The sequence below is a fragment of the Mustela lutreola genome, chromosome 6 (assembly GCF_030435805.1).
Source record: "Mustela lutreola isolate mMusLut2 chromosome 6, mMusLut2.pri, whole genome shotgun sequence".
In the NCBI taxonomy this organism is placed as follows: domain Eukaryota; kingdom Metazoa; phylum Chordata; class Mammalia; order Carnivora; family Mustelidae; genus Mustela; species Mustela lutreola.
The window spans coordinates 120,577,757-120,598,257 of NC_081295.1; the positions used below are offsets into that span (position 1 = coordinate 120,577,757).

A 20,501-nucleotide genomic window follows, 5' to 3' on the forward strand; every position below is an offset into this window, starting at 1 on the left:
AGGTTCCCTGCGGAGCAGAGAGCCCGATGTGGGGCTCGATCCCAGGACCCTGGGATCATGACCTGAGCTGAATGCCGAGGCTTTAACCCATTGAGCCACCCAGGTGCCCCTTTTGGGAGGTTTTTGATCACTGCTTCAATCTCGTTACTAGATATCAGTCTTTTCAGGTTGTCAATTTCTTCCTGGTTCAGTTTTGGGAGTTTATAGTTTTCCGGGAATGCATCCATTTCATCTAGGTTGCTTAGCTTATTGGCATTTAACTGTTGATAATAACTTCTGATGATTGTTTCTATTTCCTTGGTGTTAGCTGCAATCTCTCCCTTTTCATTCATAATTTTATTAATTTGAGCTTTCTCTCTTTTCTTTTGAATTAGTGTGGTCAATGGTTTATCAATCTTGCTGATTCTTTCAAAAAACCAGCTTCTAGTTTCACTGATACGTTCTATTGTATCTCTAGTTTCTATCTCATTGATCTCTGCTCTAATCTTGATTATGTCCCTTCTTGTGTGTGGAATGGCTTAATTTTTTGTTGATTTTCCAGTTCTTTAAGGTGTAGAGGCATCTGGTGTATTCTGGATTTTTCAATTTTTTTGAAAGAGGCTTGGATGGCTATGTAGTTCCCTCTTAGGACCGCCTTTGCTGTATCCCACAGGTTTTAGTTGGAAGTGTCTTCATTCTCATTGGTTTCCATGAATTGTTTCAGTTTTTCTTTGATCTCCTGGTTGATCCAAGCATTCTTAAGGAAGGTGGTCTTTAGCTTCCAGGTGTTTGATTTCCTTTGGAACTTTTCCTTGTGATTGAGCTCCAGTTTCAAAGCATTGTGATTTGAGAATATGCAGGGAATAATCTCAGTCTTTTGGTATCGGTTGAGCCCTGATTTGTGACCCAGTATGTGGTCTATTCTGCAGAAGGTTCCATGTGCACTTGAGAATGAGTATTCTCTTGTTTCAAGGTGGAATGTTCTGTATATATCTATGAGGTCCATCTGGTCCAATGTATCATTCAATGCTCTTGTTTCTTTATAGATTTTCTGCTTGGATGATCTATTACTGACAGAGGTGTGTTACTATATCTTACTATTATTGTATTTATATCTATATGACTCTTTATCTTGATATGTAGTTTTCTTATGTAGTTGGCTTTTCCCATATTGGGGGCATAAATATTTATAATTGTTAGATCTTCTTGGTGGATGGTCCCTTTAAGAATGATGTAGTGTCCATAGTTGGGCTATTGTGGACAGATGAATGGATCAAGAAGATGTGGTATATATACACAATGGAGTACTATGCAGCCATCAAAAGAAATGAAATCTTGCCATTCGCGACAACATGGATGGAACTAGAGCGTATCATGCTTAGCGAAATAAGTCAAGCAGCAAAAGACAACTATCATATGATCTCCCTGATATGAGGAAGTGGTGATGCAACATGGGGGCTTAAGTGGGTAGGAGAAGAATCAATGAAACAAGATGGGATTGGGAGGGAGACAAACCATAAGTGACTCTTAATCTCACAAAACAAACTGAGGGTTGCTGGGGGGAGGGGGTTTGGGAGAAGGGGGTGGGATTATGGACATTGGGGAGGGTATGTGCTTTGGTGAGTGCTGTGAAGTGTGTAAACCTGGTGATTCACAGACCTGTAGCCCTGGGGATAAAAATATATGTTTATAAAAAATAAAAAATTAAAAGTTAAAAAAAAAAAGAATGATGTAGTGTCCTTCTGTATCTGTGACTACAGTCTTTAGTTTAAAATCTAATTTATCTGATATGAGAATCACTACCCCGGCCTTCTTTTGAGGCCCATTGGCATGAAAGATGCTTCTCCATCCCTTCACTTTCAGTCTGGGTGTATCCTTAGGTTTGAAATGGGTCTCTTGTAGACAACATATGGATGGGTCCTGTCATTTTATCCAATCTGCAACCCTGTGTCATTTTATGGTCACATTTAAGCCATTCACATTGAGAGTGATTACTGACAGATACTTTTTTATTGACATCGTGTTACCTTTGAAGTCTTTCTTTCTGTAGATTGTCTCCATATATTTCTGTTCAATGCTATTCTTAGGATTTTTCCTCTTTTATATAACCCCCCTTAATATTTCCTTCAGTGTCGGCTTGGTGGTCGCATACTCTTTTAAGCCTTGTCAGTATTGGAAGCTCTTTATCTCTCCATCCATTTTGAATGTCAGTGTTGCTGGATAAAGTATTCTTGGCTGCATGTTCTTCTCATTTAGTGCCCTGAATACATCTTGCCAGCCCTTTCTGGCTTGCCAGGTCTCTGTGGATAGGTCTGACATTATTCTTTTTTTTTTTAATTTTTAATTTTTTATAAACATATATTTTTATCCCCAGGGGCACAGGTCTGTGAATCACCAGGTTTACACACTTCACAGCACTCACCAAAGCACATACCCTCCCCAATGTCCATAATCCCACCCCCTTCTCCCAAACCCCCTCCCCCCAGCAACCCTCAGTTTGTTTTGTGAGATTAAGAGTCACTTATGGTTTGTCTCCTTCCCAATCCCATCTTGTTTCATTGATTCTTCTCCTACCCACTTAAGCCCCCATGTTGCATCACCACTTCCTCATATCAGGGAGATCATATGATAGTTGTCTTTCTCCAACTGACTTATTTTACTAAGCATGATACGCTCTAGTTCCATCCATGTTGTCACAAATGGCAAGATTTCATTTCTTTGGATGGCTGCATAGTATTCTATTGTGTATATATACCACATCTTCTTGATCCATTCATCTGTTGATGGACATATAGGTTCTTTCCATAGTTTGGCTATTGTGGACATTGCTGCTATAAACATTCGGGTGCATGTGCCCCTTTGGATCACTACGTTTGTATCTTTAGGGTAAATACCCAATAGTGCAATTGCTGGGTCATAGGGCAGTTCTATTTTCAACATTTTGAAGAACCTCCATGCTGTTTTCCATTATTCTGATGGACTTTCCTCTGTATGTAAGGAGTTTCTTTGTCCTAGCTGCTTTCAAGCGATCCTGTCTACAGTTATGATTCCTCATTCTTACTATCAGGTGTCTTGAGGTCTTTCTAGATTTTATAATCTTGGGGGGAAGACCATTCTGCCTCTAGTACATGAATGCTGGTTCCATTCGTGAGATTGGGAAAATTTTCATGGAGAATTTGTTCCACTATATCTTCTAGTCTTCCTTCTTTGTCCTCTCCCTCAGGGATTCCAATAATTCTGACGTTGGAACGTTTCATGGCATCATTTATTTCCCTAATTCTGTTTTCGTGGCTTCTAAGCTGTTTTCTCCTGGCTTCCTACTGATCCTTTCTCTCTATCTGTTTGTAATCCAGATCACTAATTCCATCTTCTGTCTCAGTTACCCTAGCTTTTGGAGAATTTAGATTAGATTGGAACTCATTAAGAACATTGTGAACATCATCCCTGGTGGCTTTCAGTTCTGTCCTAATCAATTCCATTTTGTCATTCATGTCTTTCTCCAACCTAGCAATCTCCTCTTGCCTGGATAATTGTTAGCCTGAATTCTCTTTCTGACATATTGTCTATGTCAATAGCCATTCGCTCTGTTGCAGAAGGCCCATCCTCTGAATTTTTCTTCTGTTGGGCATTCCTCCTCCTAGTCATTTTGGTGAGGGATGGCTGAATGTATTGACAATGGTGCAGGCAAGGTGCACCCTGGGATGCTTCTGAGCAATCAAGAGTCCCCACTGAAACAAAAGAAAAAAGAAAGAGGAAAAAAAAGGGCGGGAAGAAAGATAAAATAAAAGAGAAGGCTCAGCCCAAGTGGGCCCCAAGGTAAGATTTATGAAGTATACAAACAAAAACAGACAAACAAAGAACTGTTAAAAGTGGATGACAAGAGAAATATACATATATATCTATATCTATATCTATATATATATATATATAATAGCAAAACAAAAAAGAACCTCATCAAAAAGAACCCCACGTATAAGATTTATATACTACCAGTACAAACACAAATACATGGGTGATCAGAGTTCCTTGGTAGGTAATCGACTCACTTTAGGGTACAGGTTGTAACGGCGCCTCCTCCTCATTCCCTACCATCGTGTGTTCCCCCAGAAACTTATATTTAAACAACAACAAAAAAATAAGGTTAAATACAGTGAAAGGATAAAATATGACTATAGCAATGAAAATTTAAAAATATTTTTTAAAAAAGGTATCAATAAAATAGTTAAAAACATTAAATGAGGAAAGAGGAAAAGTTAAAAAATTGATTAAGAAAAAATGAAATAAAAAATATTTAACTTTGCAAGATGATAGAATCATGGGAAAAAAGGCATGAATTCTGTGTTGCTTTCCCCTGGCACTGGAGATCTGCAGTTCTCCTTGATCAGTGAACTTGGTCTTGGCTGGATGTTCTTGCTGATCTTCTAGGGGAGAAGCCTCTTGCAGCAATTCTCATATATTATTGCCCAAGGTGGAATTGCACCACACTTGTCACGGACCAGGCTAGGCAATCTGCTTGGGGTCCTCTCAGTAACTTTTGTTCCCTGGATGCTTTCTGTAGAGCTCTGGATGACAGGAATGAAAATGGTTGCCTCCCAATCTCTAAGAGGAGCTGAGAGCTCAGGGCCTCATTCCTCAGTGTGCCCTCAGAGAAAAGTAGTCAATCCCTCCCATTTCCCTGGTCTCTGGTCATGCTCCTTGCTCATTGGGCCTGTGACTGAGCATTTCTATCTCTGGTGCATGGCCCTGTTTGGATTCTCCAAACCCAGAAGATTCCTGCCAGTGCACCCCCCCCACCACTCCTCCCAGAAGAGGAAGGAGGGAGTCTCCCCAGGATCTGGCACTTGTGAGGTCCCTGTTCAAAGAGTAGTGGTTTGACAGTGCCTCTGATTATGGTTTAAGGTAACCTGGAGCTGAGAACCCCTCCTTGGCTCCATCTCTATAGCTGGCTTCTCTGTTCCTATACCTGGAAGCTCTGCCACACTCAGCCCCTTGGTCTTTCTGTGACCCCACAGATCCTGAGACCACACTGTCCCCACGAGGATGCCACCTCAATTTAGTCTCTGGAGCAATGTCCCTCCATGGAGCAGATTCTAAAATTTTCAGTTTTGTGCTCTGCTGCTCCACCACTTGCCGGGATCTGGCCCCTCCCCCCATGGTCTATCTTCCCATCACTTTGGATTCACTTCTCTGCATGTCCTACCTTCCAGAAAGTGGTCGATTTTCTGTTCCTAGAATTGCTGCTCTTCTTTTCCTCTATCTCCTGTTGAGTTTGTAAGTTTTTGGAATGGTTTGATAACTAGCTGAATGCCTGGGACCTAATGATATTGCACTCTCCTACTCCTCTACCATCTTTCTTCCTCCCTCCAGGTCAGAATTTCTATGTCAGAATTTGGGAACTAATCTTAAAGAAAAAGTTTTCAGAGAAATCAGTTGTTTAAATAACAAAGGGTCCACAAAATAAAAAATTATCTAAACCATGGCTACATTATTAACCAGAGAAAACATGCTTTCTAATAATCAAAGAAGAAAATAACATAGAGACTATTAGAAATTTTAGGCTTCTCCAGAAATAAGGATCTTATTGCTGATACAAATTCTAAGTAATGAAAAACACAGAATCACAATAGAATAGAATAGAATAGACCTATAGAATCAGTCTTATAGGCAGTTGATTCTGTCATGGCATTTGGTTTATTTTCTTTCTAGAAAAGGAGTTAAACACTAAATTCTTTTGACTGTCAACATTTCCAACATTTTTTTTCCTTCAGTGCTATTGTTGATACTAATTTCAAAAATGTTAATCTTGACCATGTTCTTTCCAGTTTCATTTTATAATTGATTTCTAGTTTCATATCATTGTGGTGGTAAAAGATGCTGGATATGATTTTAATCTTCTTAAGTTTATTAAGGCTTGTTTTTGTGGCATCACACATGATCTGTCTTGGGGAATGTTCCAAGTGACCTTGAGAAGAATGTGTATTCTGTTGCCTTTGGATGGAAAGTTTTGTATATATCTGATAGATCCTAATGTGGTCCTTTAAGGTCATAGTTTCTTTATTCATTTTCTGTCTGAATGTTCTATCCACTGATGAAAGTGGGGGTATTAAATCCCCTACCATTATTGTATTGTTATATATCTTTCTTTAGAACTGTTAATATTTGCTTTATATATTTAGGTGTTCCTATGTGGGATATGTAAATACTTATAAATATTATATCCTTCTATCATCATGTAATGCCCTTCTTTGCCTTTTGTTACAATCTTTGTTTTAAAGTCTATTTTGTCAATTCAAGTATAGCTATCCCAGGTTTCTTTTGATTTCGATCACCATGGAATATCTTTTTCTATCCCTCCATTTTCAGTATGTGTGTGTACTTACGTCTGAAGCAAGTCTCTTGTAGGCAGCACGTAGATAGGTCTTATATTTTTATCTATTTAGCCATTACATCTTTGGAGAATTTAGTCCATTTACATTTAAAGTAATTATTGATAGGCATGTATCTATTGTCATTTCATTAATTGTTTCCAGGATGCTTTGTAATTCTTTGTTCCTTCTCCTTCTCTTGCTCTCTTTCTTTGTCGTTTTAGACTTCTTTAGTTGAATGCTTAGATTTTTTTCATTATCTTTGTGTACCTATTATAGGTTTTTGCTTGACGGTTACTATGGGGCTTACCTATAACAGCTTTAACTCTCTATTTTAAGTTCATAACTTAACTTTGAACTAAAGGTCTAAATTTTACACTTCTTCCATGTTTCATGTTTCTGATATTATATTTTACATCTTTTTATCTTAGGCATACCTTTACTAATTATTATAGTTACAGGTATTTTTACTACATGTGTCTTCTAATCTTTATTTTAGCTTCATAAGCTGTGTATTAATCCACTGCTATTAATATATATTGACTTTTACCAGTGAAATTTATATTTTCATGTTTTCTTATTATAAGAATGCTCCTTTTTTTCTTTCAATTCTAAATAATAACTTTGCTAAGTATTCTTGGTTGGAAATCTTTTTTCTTATGACACTTTGAATATATTGTTCCATTCCCTCCTTAAAGTTTCTACTGAAAAATCTGCTGATAATTTTATGAAGGTTTCCTTGCAGGTAATTTTATTTTTTGTTGAATTTAAGATTCTCATTTTGTTTTTAACTTTTGACATTTAATTATATTGTGTCTTGGTGTGGGGCTGTTTGGGTTTATCTTCTTTGGAACTGTCTGGGCATTCTGGATCTGGACATCTGTTTCCTTCCCTAGATTAGAGAAGTTTTTAGCCATTATTTCTATAGATAAGTTTTCTGTCCCGTTCTCTCTCTTCTTCTGGGATCCCTATAAGACGAAAGTTAGCGTCCTCATTGTTGTTCCACAAATCCTTTAACTTTTCTTTCTTTCACTTTCTTTATTTCTTCTTTTCCTTTCTTTTTCCTTCTATCTTTTTCTCCTTCACCTCTCATTGGGTGAGTTTCTCTGTCCTGCCTTTTTGCTCACTGATCCTTTCTTCTGCTCCATCTAGTCTGTTTTTGAACCCCTTTAGTGTATTTTTTTAAATTCAGTTATTATATTCTTCAGTTCTGTGACTTCTGTTTGAAACTGTTTTATATTTTATATTTCTTTGTTGATATTCTCACTGTGTTCAGCCATTCTTCTCTTGAATTCAGTGAGTATCATTATAATTATTACTTTGTATTGTTCCTCAGGTAAATTACTTATGTCCATTTCAGTAGTTTTTTTCTGAGTTATCTTTTTGCTTTGTTTGCAACACATTTCTGTGTTTTTTCATTTTGCTTGACTCTCTGTGTTGGCTTCTATGCATTAGATGAAAGAGCCTCCTACCCCAGTCTTGAAGGGTTGGACTTGTGTAGAAGTAAACCTCATAGTTCAACTCTGCCCTAGCTTTTGGTTATCTTTCAAATCTTTGTGATTGTCCAAGCAGACTGTTTTATTTTAATAGCTCCCAATAGTTGAGAGTATATCAAGACCCCCCAAAGGGAGGATCTCATAGCACCTAGATTCAGGTTGATTGGAAGCCAGCTTCTCAGAGAGCAGCTTGTATAGAATGCAAATGTATATAGTCCAGTGCATGCAAGTGCAAGCCGCACTGCCCCCAGATCCCTCAGGCTATCTGGAGGTGAGAAGGAGAGCACAAGGATAATGCCTGCCTTTTGAGATCTCAAGAAAGGTTTACAGTCAGCCCTTAGATATGTGTTTAATTAGATATATTTTTTTCAGTTTGCAGCTATAGTGATAAGCTAATTGGCCTTTTTTGCAGAATTATTAAGCTGCTGGGTCTGTCGCTTCTTGCTGTTTCTTGGGGGTGGGAACTATTTGAGAGCCTTTTCTTTGTTGGTTACAGTTCTGTTGTAGCTGCAAGCTTAAGACCAGCTAGCCACCAGAGCCAGGTGATGTAGAGGTTTCCTTTGTAGGGTACCATAGCAGGGTACCAAAGAAGAGCATAACCTTCTTTCCGTAAGATACTGGTGAGCTATAATGAGGTGAAGGGAGAGCACAAAGATTGTATCAACTGGTCTCTGTTCCCTGAGAAAACCTCTGTGTTACTGTATAAGTGTGCCAAACCCTCAGGCCAAATTTACAGGCCAAGCAAATAGGCCTCTTTGTCAGAAAGGGGGGATATATTTCAGTCTGCTAACTATGCAGGGCCTGGGAATATTAGTCTGCCAAGAACTGTCTCTTGGTCCTATGCAAATCTGAGACACAAATCCCACTGGCCTTGGAGCCAGGCAATTAAGAGGCATCTCTTTGGGTGGCAGCTGCAAACACCAAGTCACCATGCATATGTAGAAACTCTCTTCTGGGAGATATTAGTACTGTAGAACATGGCAGAAGGATAGCACAATGATGTCCATTGGTAAGAGCAAAGAGGAGAGGAGTGCAAAGAAGAGACCTCCCATGGGAAAAAAAAAGAGAAATGATAAGGAAAAAAAATAAGAAAACAAGAAGAAAAGAAAAAAGCCCCCCACCCCCCCAAAAAAAGAAAGAAGAGAGGAATAAAAAAAGACTGCACCTGATGGCTTTTTAGCAAGGCAGAGGGAGTGTAGAAAGATGATGTTCACAAGCATCGGTACTCAGTGTTCCAGCATGCACCTGTCCCTCAGACCAAAACTCAATATTAAAATGAGTCTCTTTCACATAAAGTCAGGACACGTTTCAAAGGACTACTAATGTGCTGGGTCCTGGGGCAGGTGAGTCTGCATGGGCTCTTTAAGAGTTATTCCTTCTGTAGGACTGCTGACAACACTGACCCCTTCTGTGGCTCTCCATCTTGTTTCTCCTTGAATGGCCTCGCTTGGGGATGAGCGTTCCAGGCCTTGGAGGTTAGTGTATGCTCTGACCAGAATGTGGGAACGCTTGCTCTGCTCTTCTGTAAAGTTGCTTAGATAACTTCTTGTAAAGTTAACACAGTCACTACTCCCCTCCCCTTTCTGGCACACAGTTGCCACCAGAGGGCTGCTAAAGGTTAGGACATTTTGACCTTACCGCACTCTGCACCTCCTCTTGCTCTGTAAAATCTGTGGGGTAAGATCCAGACTTGGCAGACAATAGCTGCACAGCACTTGGATCGTTGCCCACCTGATCCCCCCTCAGTAAGTTACCTGAATAAAACGTGCATGAACTGTATGGAGTCACATGCCTCATTTTCCTGGTCTCTGAGTGTCTTCTCAGTTTGAAGGATAATTTGCCATCCCTCTTTCACCCTCAAACACAGAGTTTGCCACAGCCCCATCAGTCTTCAAAACCAGATGCTTTGGGGATTTTTCTCTCAGGTGCTGGTCTTAAAAGTTGGGGTGCCTGATGTGGGGTATGAGCCCTTCATTCCTCAGAGAGAAACTGGGTTTTGAGTTCTCTCCTGCTGAGGCTGCCTGGGCCATGGGGTTTATGGTGAGATTGTGTCTTAGCCTCTCCTACCTGCTTTCATGGGTCTTCCCCCTCTTTTGCCCTGTGTAAAGGGGTCTGCCAGTTTTAAGTTTTTTTTTTTTTTTTTTTTTTTTTTAGATATTATTTGACAGAGAGAGAGAGAGTGCACAAGTAGGCAGAGAGAGAGGGGGAAACAGGCTCCCCACCTAGCAGAGAGCCCGATGTGGGCCTTGATCCCAGGACCCGGGATCATGATCTGAGCCAAAGGCAGAGGCTTTATCCCATTGAGCCACCCAGGCGCCCCTTAAGTTTTTTTTTTATTGTTTTCTTTTCAGAGGAAAATGCTGCACCTGTAGCTACAGACTCAGTGTGTCTGTGGGAAGAAGTGAGTTTAAGAACTCCCTATGTCACCGTGTTGAATCGGAACCTGCATTTCTTATATTTGTTGTCCTCTTATATTTGTTGTCCACATCTCATGGTGTGAAGGAACTTGTGTGTTTGGGTTTGAGAACATGGAGACATAGAACACTGTCATGATATGGGTCATCGAGGGCTTAATTCACTTCAGAAAAGCATGCTGAATTACAGAATGCAGAAGGACCCCCCCCACCAAAAAAAAAAAAACAGGTCAGGAAGCAAGGAAATCTTCAGATTCATAGGTAACTAAAATTCAGAAATATAAATGAAAATTGTGATTGTAATGTGATGGAATCCTCCCTTTGTCTCTTTTTTTTTTTAAATTTTTTATTTTTTATAAACATATATTTTTATCCCCAGGGGTACAGGTCTGTGAATCACCAGGTTTACACACTTCACAGCACTCACCAAATCACATACCCTCCCCAATGTCCATAATCCCACCCCCTTCTCCCAAACCCCCTCCCCCCGGCAACCCTCAGTTTGTTTTGTGAGATTAAGAGTCACTTATGGTTTGTCTCCCTCCCAATCCCATCTTGTTTCATTTATTCTTCTTCTACCCACTTAAGCCTCCATGTTGCATCACCACTTCCTCATATCAGGGAGATCATATGATAGTTGTCTTTCTCTGCTTGACTTATTTCGCTAAGCATGATACGCTCTAGTTCCATCCATGTTGTCGCAAATGGCAAGATTTCATTTCTTTGGATGGCTGCATAGTATTCCATTGTGTATATATACCACATCTTCTTGATCCATTCATCTGTTGATGGACATCTAGGTTCTTTCCATAGTTTGGCTATTGTGGACATTGCTGCTATAAACATTCGGGTGCATGTGCCCCTTCGGATCACTACATTTGTATCTTTAGGGTAAATACCCAATAGTGCAATTGCTGGGTCATAGGGCAGTTCTATTTTCAACATTTTGAGGAACCTCCATGCTGTTTTCCAGAGTGGCTGCACCAGCTTGCATTCCCACCAACAGTGTAGGAGGGTTCCCCTTTCTCCGCATCCTCGCCAGCATCTGTCATTTCCTGACTTGTTGATTTTAGCCATTCTGACTGGTGTGAGGTGATATCTCATTGTGGTTTTGATTTGTATTTCCCTGATGCCGAGTGATATGGAGCACTTTTTCATGTGTCTGTTGGCCGTCTGGATGTCTTCTTTGCAGAAATGTCTGTTCATGTCTTCTGCCCATTTCTTGATTGGATTATTTGTTCTTTGGGTGTTGAGTTTGCTAAGTTCTTTATAGATTCTGGATACTAGTCCTTTATCTGATATGTCGTTTGCAAATATCTTCTCCCATTCTGTCAGTTGTCTTTTGATTTTGTTAACTGTTTCCTTTGCTGTGCAAAAGCTTTTGATCTTGATGAAATCCCAGTAGTTCATTTTTTCCCTTGCTTCCCTTGCCTTTTGCGTTGTTCCTAGGAAGATGTTGCTGCGGCAGAGGTCGAAGAGGTTGCTGCCCGTGTTCTCCTCAAGGATTTTGATGGATTCCTTTCGCACATTGAGGTCCTTCATCCATTTTGAGTCTATTTTTGTGTGTGGTGTAAGGAAATGGTCCAATTTCATTTTTCTGCATGTGGCTGTCCAATTTTCCCAGCACCATTTATTGAAAAGGCTGTCTTTTTTCCATTGGACATTCTTTCCTGCTTTGTCGAAGATTAGTTGACCATAGATTTGAGGGTCTATTTCTGGGCTCTCTATTCTGTTCCATTGATCTATGGGTCTGTTTTTGTGCCAGTACCATGCTGTCTTGATGATGACAGCTTTGTAATAGAGCTTGAAGTCCGGAATTGTGATGCCACCAACGTTGGCTTTCTTTTTCAATATCCCTTTGGCTATTCGAGGTCTTTTCTGGTTCCATATAAATTTTAGAATTATTTGTTCCATTTCTTTGAAAAAGATGGATGGTACTTTGATAGGAATTGCATTAAATGTGTAGATTGCTTTAGGTAGCATAGACATTTTCACAATATTTATTCTTCCAATCCAGGAGCATGGAACATTTTTCCATTTCTTTGTGTCTTCCTCAATTTCTTTCATGAGTACTTTATAGTTTTCTGAGTATAGATTCTGTGTCTCTTTGGTTAGGTTTATTCCTAGGTATCTTATGGTTTTGGATGCAATTGTAAATGGGATTGACTCCTTAATATTTCTTTCTTCTGTCTTGCTGTTGGTGTAGAGAAATGCAACTGATTTCTGTGCATTGATTTTATATCCTGACACTTTACTGAATTCCTGTATAAGTTCTAGCAGTTTTGGAGTGGAGTCTTTTGGGTTTTCCACATATAGTATCATATCATCTGCGAAGAGTGATAATTTGACTTCTTCTTTGCCGATTTGGATGCCTTTAATTTCCTTTTGTTGTCTGATTGCTGAGGCTAGGACCTCTAGTACGATGTTGAATAGCAGTGGTGATAATGGACATCCCTGCCGTGTTCCTGACCTTAGCGGAAAAGTTTTCAGTTTTTCTCCATTGAGAATGATATTTGCGGTGGGTTTTTCATAGATGGCTTTGATGATATTGAGGTATGTGCCCTGTATCCCTACACTTTGAAGAGTCTCTTTTTTTAAACACTTCTTTTCTTGAAATATGTGAGGTACATGATTATCACCCCTTGTTTATTTGAGAAAAGCTTATGAAGACACGTGAGCAGAAGGTGAGTTCCCATGCAAGGGAGGCAGGAAGGGCCACACAGAAGGGGACCAGGAGAGAACAAAGATGAGTTCCTGCAGTTACACTGGGGCTTCCAGGTCAAGGAGAGAGCAGAGGGAGCCTTAGGGAGGACAGGTGCTGCAGGGTCACTGAAGCTGGGCCAATCAGATCCTAAGAAGGCACTGTATTTGTGGAGGACTGAGAACGGGAAGCCTTTCATTCTGAGAAGAAGGTGGGAAGGAAGGTTCTTCCTGGAGTGTCACCATCTCCACGTCAGCTCAGGAGACCTGCAAAGACAGAGCAGAGTGTTGTTTCCAGACCCACCTCTCCAAGCAGCCTCTTCCCTCTCCCAGGGCCTTGAGTTAAAGCCCTGCAGCAAGAAGAAGAATGTATTCTCAGGTCTCCCTGAGCCAGTGCTACTTTTGAGTGCAGACCATTTATTAAGTGGAGAAAAGGAGCTTTACTGCCAACTGCTTCCCATTATTTCTGTCTCCTGGCTTGTCTCTACTATTGGTTCTAGGAGACCAAGTCTACCTCTAAAAGAGGATTAAAGAGCATTACCTGTTGGCTGAAGTCCAGAGTGGCCTGAAAAGAGAGGGGGAACATATATACTTAAAAGTATAGAGGCAAATATGTCCCCAGATACAATGTCCCCAGCTCCAGAGCCCCGCTTTAGATTTCTCTAACACCACAACCCGCACTGCATGATGCCACGGTGGAGAGGAGACCAGGAAGTGGGAGGTGTGACCCAGGAAGTTTCTGTCACACAAATCCAGTGTGATTTCACTAGTGACGCTTCCTGCATTTGTCCCAGGTTTTCTACCCATGATCTCCATGTCTGTTAATGTTTTTCTTATCTCCACAGGCCACAGCATATTATACTTCAACACAGTAACCATGGAGTGTTGATTTCTGGATTTCTGGGAAATCTGAGGTTGACCAGGTTAGGATAGGTTTTATACACTGACAGGAGAACTAACTTAAACAAAGCCATGTTTCTTCCTCTAGAAATGTCCGGTGGAGACTCACCAACAGGTGCCTTACCCTTCTGATTCCTGAAATAGATGAACAGCCCCACCACGAGGAAGAGCAGACCCAGAACAAAGCCTCCAGTTCCACTCAGCAGCTTGCTCTGTGCAGAGTCAGACTGTGTCCCTAAGAGAAGATGCTGTTTTAGTGATTTTTATTCGAAATCCAACTTCTTTTATGGAGCCACGGGGATTCAGAACTTTGAGAATGGGGGAAGAAGTCTGCCCTGAAAGAACTAAAATAATTGGACATTACCATAAAAGAGATTTAAAAATCACACTGAATATGTACAAGATTCAGGCAATGAGCTCATTTAAATATCACAGCTCTGATAAACCCACTACTTCAACATCGGATGGATGAGGAGCCTACGACTCCATGAGGTTTGAGTAGCTTCTCCAGAGTGACAGAGCTAACAGAAAGCCCAGCTGAAATTGGATTTCCCTCATGTCAGGAAGGTCCCTCCACTGTAGATTACCTACCTCTTTGGAGATCACAATGAACAAGTCAAAGCCAACAGTACCAGAAGCAGAAGCTCAGCCAGAGGCAGGGGACTGGTGCCCAAGGTCAAGGGGAACCATGACCTGTGATATCGTGGAGGGATCAAAACAGGGGATGACCTCTTTCTGCCTGCAAGGCATAATCCCCTCCCTGGGAGTTAGGCTTTGAGAAACAATTACCATGCTACCCCCAGGGATCTGTGCTGAAGAGAAGAGATCATGGAGCAAATGAAAATATGGTGTAAGGAGGGAGAACCTTGACACTCAGGAAAAACAAAGTCCCCTCCCTAGTGGGTGAGGAACTTAGGAGATCAAAAAGCTTCTCACTCCATTCCACGGTTACAGGGCTCATCAAACTGGGGTGCTCCACTTGGCAGGTATAGACCTCTCCACTCTGAGGAACTGTCTCCAGCATCACCAGGGTCTGGAAGATCCAGTCTCCATTACGGATCGGGCCTGTGGACACGACTCCAGATTCCTCTTCCTGGCCATTCCAGAACCACCTGACTTAAATGTGGCCTGGATAGAAACCATTCACAGAGCTGATCAGGAGGTTGTGGTGCTTCAGGGACTGGGTCATCCCAGGATACACAGTCACTATAGGCTCCACTAGAAGAGAAGAGGTAGAGGGACTCAGTGAGGAAGACAGACTCAGTCTCCCTGGTTGGCTGCCTGGCTGCCTCTGGTCGCTGTTCCCAGGCTGAGTCTCAAGCATGCTTTCCCCAAAGCTGGCCATGTGGCCCAATAAGAGCCAGTATCACGAGTCTTGAATTTAATTCTGACCGTAAGGGTCCATTAGATTTGAGAGATATTGGAGAAACTTGTGGTCTTTTCTTTTTCATAGTGTACAATACTTATTCACTTGTTGAAGTGTTTACAAATCTTTGCCTAACATAAGAGATATGAACTGAAAGTGTCACTTCTGGAGCTAGGTTGCCTGGGTTTAAATCCAAGCTCTGACTCTTACTGGTTGAACCTGGGAGAGTTTTCAAATTCTTCTGTGCCTTAGTTGTCTCACCTACAAAGGGAGGGAATAATACTAACTACCCCTTGAACTTTTATGAGGTTCATTGGGTCCACAATATGTAAAACATTGGCTGGAACTGAGCCTTCATGATATGTTAACTATTTATTGTTTTTGTTACCTATGAGAGAAAATATGACTCAAAGCATTATGAAGAAATTGGGGAGCAGCAGTTGTTTGTGGGAATGTTGGTGCATTCACACCTTTGAAAATCACAGAAATGGTTCTGCCCTGGATTGCAGGATTAGACAGAGGTGGTTTTATATATCTCTGAGTTACAGAGGGAAAGAAGGAAAGTCATTCATTAGAAAGTTCTTATCCTTATACTCAACTAATCATTCTCTGTCCTTATTGGAATTGTTATCATTTTATAGTTTTCTCTTTTTCTAAACTGATATTTGAAGCATCTGGGATTCATTAATATTGTGTTTAATATTTGAGACTACCTCTGATACTACCAGGCCCTCAATTAATACAATTGGTATTTAAATTGGTATTTAATATTAAATTAATACAATTGGTATTTAAAGTACCATTTTAAAGAAATGGACAACTTTTTTTTTTTTTTAAAGATTTTATTTATTTATTTGACAGGCAGAGATCACAAGTAGGCAGAGAGAGAGGAGGAAGCAGGCTCCCCGCCAGGCAGAGAGCCGATGTGGGGCTCAATCCCAGGACCCTGGGATCATGACCTGAGCCGAAGGCAGAGGCTTTAACTCACTGAGCCACCCAGGTGCCCCGAAATGGACAACTTTTATATAATACCACAAAATAGCAGATTTAAGATTGGTGGTGAATCTTTGCCAACAATTTTACAGTATATCTCAGTAAGTAGAAATGTATAAATTCTCAACATGGAAAATAAAACAGAATCATATATATACCAGAAACTGGAGGAAATGCTGAATCAAATTTCAGCTAAGTGTTAAGAATTCTACTACATAGCGGGGCGCCGCTATGGGTGGCTCAGTGGGTTAAGCCTCTGCCTTCGGCTCAGGTCATGATCTCAGGGTCTTGGGATCAAGTCCCGCATCGGGCTCTCTGCTCAGTGGAGAGCCTGCTCTCCTCCTCTCTCTCTGCCTGCCTCTCTGCCTGCTTGTGATCTCTCTTTCTCTCAGATAAATGAATAAATAAGAAATCTTTAAAAAAAATGTTATTTAAAAAAAAAAAAAGAATTCTACTACATAGGGAACACATAAAGTCACTGAAAAAAACTGGGATCTCAGAGATAATGGATAATAGATAATACTTAGAGCAGTAATTACAATTGGCATTTAAGTATGTGAAAAAATTAGAAGAATCTCAAATAAAAAAAAAGAAATTTCCAACTTAGTGTTAACTTTGAAAAAAAAATCTAACAAAGGGGAATGTGAGGTAAATTGTTTTAACTGTACAAAGTAATAGTATTAGCTACTTACATGATATTAGCATAAAAAGAGAAACCTCAGTATGTTAATGATAAGAAGAAAAATTAGAATTTAAAAGGTAGTTTTAAAATAAATTCAACTGTGTGAAAACACTGTCTCTAAGGAAAAAAAGTACCCATAAATTTACCTAAGAGAAGCCTTAGAGGGAAGATGTGACTCAAAGTTTCTCCCAGCCCCCCCAAATTTGTCTTTTATATTTTTTCTCAGTGAAATGGTTTTGCACACAGTACACTTACTTCAGGGTTTTCAGAATTAAGGAACATATACCATAAAAATCCTAGAAAAGGGGCATCTGGGTGACTCAGTCAGTTAAGGGGTTGCTTTTGGTTCAGGTCATGATCCCAGGGTCCTGGGATTCAGCCCCATATGGGGCTCCTTGTTCAGAGGGGAGCCTGTTTCTCCCCTGCCTGCCGCTCCCCCTGCTTGGGCTTGCTCTCTCCCTCTTTCTCTGTGTCCAATAAATAAAATCTTTAAAAGAAATCCTAGAAGAGAACAGGCAATAAATTTTCAGATACTAGCCATAGTAACATTTTTCTAGATATGTCTTCTAAGGCAAGGGAAACAAAAACAAAACAAACTGTTGGGACATCAAAATAAAAACCTTTTGTACAGTGACAGAAATCATCAACAGAACAAAAGCAACCTACTGAACAAAAGAAGATATTTGCAAATTATATATGCTGTAAGGGGTTAATATCCAGAATATATAAAGAACTTAAACAACTACACACACACACACACACACACACACACACACACACCAGACTGGGGCACCTGGCTGGCTCAGTCAGTAGGGCATGCAAATCTTGATCTTGAGGTTGAGTTTGAGCCCTATGTTGGGTGTAGAGATTACTTAAAAATAAAAACATCTTTACAAAATCTGATTAAAAAATGGGCAGAGGACCTGAATAGACATTTTCCCAAGGAACACTTACAGATGGCCAACAGATAAATGAACAGATGCTCAACATAACTGATCATCAAAGAAATGCAAATCAAAACCACAATGACTTATCACCCCATAGCATCCAGAAAGGCTAAAATCAAAAAGAGAAGAAATTACAAATGCTGGCCATGATGTAAGGAAAAAGGAACCCTCACACACTGTGTCCTCCCCCCACGTCCACTCTCCCGACCCATCCCCCACATCCAGGCCCACAGCCCACCGCGCACTCATTTCCGTCCTCCTCACTCACAGCGCACCCCTCCCACTCTTCCCACAGTGACACACAGACACATCACAGTGTCCCAACAGTCACACACAGACACATCCACACAATCACAACCACGCATCCCCCACAGCCGCACACGGACACAACCACACTCTTCCTGAAATGAGCTCTCAGAGGGACCCTCCTGCCCTGGACTGGCTCAAGATCCTGCGAGCTCCTCCTGGACGGGGTCTCTTTCTGTCTCTCACTCATTCCCTGGCTCCCCGCCCCTGTCGCGCTCACCCCGCCGCTGCACCAGGAAGCTCGCACCCACCCTGTAGTTGTGTCTGCACCTCGGACCTCTTCAGCTCCATGAAGTCGTTCTGGCTGTTCCAGGACTGAGCGACCGGCCGCCCCAGCTCGGTCACCGGCCGAACTCCCCCACGTCGCTGTCGAAGCGCACGTCCTCTACCTACTCTTCGCGGTTGTAGAAATACCTATTCGCAGCCGCACCCGCTCCGTGCCGTTGCAATAATGACATTCCGACTGCACCAGCAACAGGAAATGTGCTGTGGGGACAGAGACGATCCGGTCACCCGCGGGCTCCCGGAAAACGCTGACGGCGGCGCCCTCGCTGGCTCCCCTGGCGCCCCCAACCACCAGCACACACCGCCCGTCTTCCCTCTGCGGGCGGCGGCAGAGGCGGCCACTGGGTCCCGGGCTCGGCGGCGGACCCCCAGCCTGAGCAGCAAGGACACTTGACTCTCACCGCCTCCTCCTGGACGCCTGCGGCTGACAAACACCGGCCTCCCTCCTCGCCTCCCACAGCCCTTTCCCCCGCCATAAACACGTCGCACCTGCTTCCCCGCCCCCTGAACACTCGGTTTAGCCTGAGCAGGCTCAGGCCCCTGCTGCCCCTGCGAATCCAGAGGAGGAAACATAAGCGTCCCCTCCACTCCCGGATCTGAAAATGCAGGGAAAGTGACGCACAAAACCCAGCCAGGCCGACTTTGTACGGGGTGAGAAATGTCACAGGAGACCTGTGCAGTTCTAGAGCCGAGAATAATTGGATGATCTCAGTTTCCTTGGAGTGCCAGAGAGGTGGTCTCAAGGGTGACATTCCAGATGTGACATGAAAGATTAAGTAGATGTGAGCGAGAAGGGGTGTGTGTGTGTGTGTGTGTGTGTGTGTGTGTGTGTGTGTCTGGGAGCAAGGGGGGGCCTGTTTCAGGTAAAGGTAATAAATTGAACAAAAGCTTGAAAGAATTGATGGTGAACCTCCTTAGGAAACCAGAAGGAAAGTTCACTGAAGCACAGATATTGAGAGGAAGGAAGGGAAAAGATTACATTGGAGAAGTCACTTGGGGCTGGGCCCTTAAAGCCTGTGGGTGATAGTAGGATTTTTATTTTGTACTAAATGTAGTGGAAAACCATGAAGAGTTTTAAAGAGAGAAAAACCATGGTCCTATTACAGGATCACAATCCCTTTTCTGAATTTTCAATCCAGATAGCTCAGAAAATCAGTTTTTTTTCTTGTTTGTTTTTGGTGCCAAAACTCATTTGGTAAATCTGACCTGATGAATTAAGGAGTCAAATATGTCTCAGAGCTCTTACTTATCCTTCTGTAGTTTAATATGTGTAAACATAGTTATCTATGATATAAATGTATATATTTTGGTGTTTTTGTCTTTATGTCATTGCAATGTGAAAATAAAGCTAATTCCTTTATCAGGACCCATAAATGGAGGTCACTCCAACATTCCACCCATATCCCAAATCTAAACTTACAGTCTGCACTTACAGAAAACACCTGTCAAGGAAACAACATATACCAGTTACAATTCTCCAACTTGAGTTTAGCTAGCTTACCTTCCCCCTGAAAATAAGACCTGGTAACCTTATAAGGAAACCCCCAACCTTTTAGCCAATCATGCATGGTTTCCATGTTCCCTCTTCTAAAGCTCTATAAACTCACACTTGCCCAAATACCTTGGGAAAAGGGCTCCACAGTTTTTGAATCACTTTACTCCCCTAATCCATGGATTATTTTCCCTTGGATAAAGGATATCAAACATTTTACTAAATTGATTTAGTTTTGTCATTTGTCAATGCCAAAAGAGTTAAAGAATAACCCTGTGGTTAAAAGTGAGGCAGATAAATGGAAGCTCCTGATATCATCAGTGGTCTAGAAAGTGGAATTACTGCAGAAATGTGAAACATTATACTAAAAAATATTTGTTGCTGTCACCACCATTTAAGGTTTAAAAAGGCAAGTTGTTGAAAATTAATACAGACTGTGTGAAATAATGAAAAATTTGGCTTAAAGCAAAAAATAGAAATGAAGAGTTGCATTTGTTTTGATTAAATGGATTCAACAAAAAAGTGAATTTTTGCAACTCTCTAGTTTTTTAAAGTAATGAAACAAACTAATATGAC

At 41.3% G+C, this 20,501-nt stretch overlaps 1 pseudogene; it reads right to left on the reverse strand.

The window, feature by feature from the left end:
• Positions 1-12,883: 12,883 nt before the first annotated feature.
• On the reverse strand, positions 12,884-20,010 carry LOC131834671 (H-2 class II histocompatibility antigen, E-S beta chain-like; annotated as a pseudogene).
• Between the last annotated feature and the right edge of the window lie 491 nt (positions 20,011-20,501).